We start from the raw sequence: 1,204 nt of genomic DNA on the forward strand, positions 1-1,204 counted from the left end.
CGCACTGATCAGCAGTGTATCTGTTATCTCTGCTCTGTGGATGAACATAAAGGCCACGACACAGTCTCAGCTGCAGCAGAAAGGACTGAGAGGCAGAGAGAGCTCCAGCTGAGTCGACAACAAATCCAGCAGAGAATCCAGGACAGAGACAAAGATGTGAAGGTGCTTCAACAGGAGGTGAAGGCCATCAATGGCTCTGCTGATGAAGCAGTGGAGGACAGTGAGAAGATCTTCACTGAGCTGATCCGTCTCATGGAGAAAAGAAGCTCTGATGTGAAGCAGCAGATCAGATCCCAGCAGAAACTGAAGTGAGTCGAGTCAAAGAGCTTCAGGAGAAGCTGGAGCAGGAGATCACTGAGCTGAAGAGGAAAGACGCTGAGCTGAAGCAGCTCTCACACACAGAGGATCACAACCAGTTTCTACACAACTACCCCTCACTGTCACGACTCAGCGAATCTACAGACTCATCCAGCATCAATATCCGTCCTCTGAGATACTTTGAGGACGTGACAGCAGCTGTGTCACAGCTCAGAGAGAAACTACAGGACATTCTGAGAGACACATGGACAAACATCTCACTGACACTGACTCAAGTGGATGTTTCACTGTCACAACCAGAGCCCAGGACCAGAGCTGACTTCTTAAAATATTCACAGGAAATCACACTGGATCCAAACACAGCAAATACACTTCTGTTATTATCTGAGGGAAACAGAAAAGCAACAGCAATGAGAAAACAACAGTCTTATTCTAGTCACCCAGACAGATTCACTTCATGTGTGCAGGTCCTGAGTAGAGAGAGTCTGACTGGACGTTGTTACTGGGAGGTGGAGTGGAGAGGAAAAGGAGTTTCTGTAGCAGTCGCATACAAGAATATCAGCAGAGCAGGGAGCTTAAAGGAATGTGGATTTGGATACAATCACAAATCATGGGCGTTAGATTGTAACCAAAACAGATTTTCATTTTGGTCCAACTACATCAGCACTCCAGTCTCAGGTCCTCGGTCCTCCAGAGTAGGAGTGTACCTGGATCACAGAGCAGGTGTTCTGTCCTTCTACAGCGTCTCTGAAACCATGACTCTCCTCCACAGAGTCCAGACCACATTCACTCAGCCTCTCTATGCTGGACTTCGGTTTTACTATTATGAAGACACAGCAGAGTTGTGTAAACTGAAATAGACAGAAGTGAGTTCAAATGTGTGTTT

At 46.8% G+C, this 1,204-nt stretch overlaps 1 pseudogene; it reads left to right on the forward strand.

Annotated features, from left to right (window-relative positions):
* The first annotated feature begins 6 nt into the window (after positions 1-6).
* On the forward strand, positions 7-1,194 carry LOC111649487 (tripartite motif-containing protein 16-like; annotated as a pseudogene).
* Positions 1,195-1,204: the final 10 nt, after the last annotated feature.

This window comes from Seriola lalandi, unplaced genomic scaffold (assembly GCF_002814215.2).
Source record: "Seriola lalandi dorsalis isolate HSWRI2012SDOR001 ecotype SW California unplaced genomic scaffold, Sedor1 jcf7180002051025, whole genome shotgun sequence".
Lineage (NCBI taxonomy): Eukaryota > Metazoa > Chordata > Actinopteri > Carangiformes > Carangidae > Seriola > Seriola lalandi.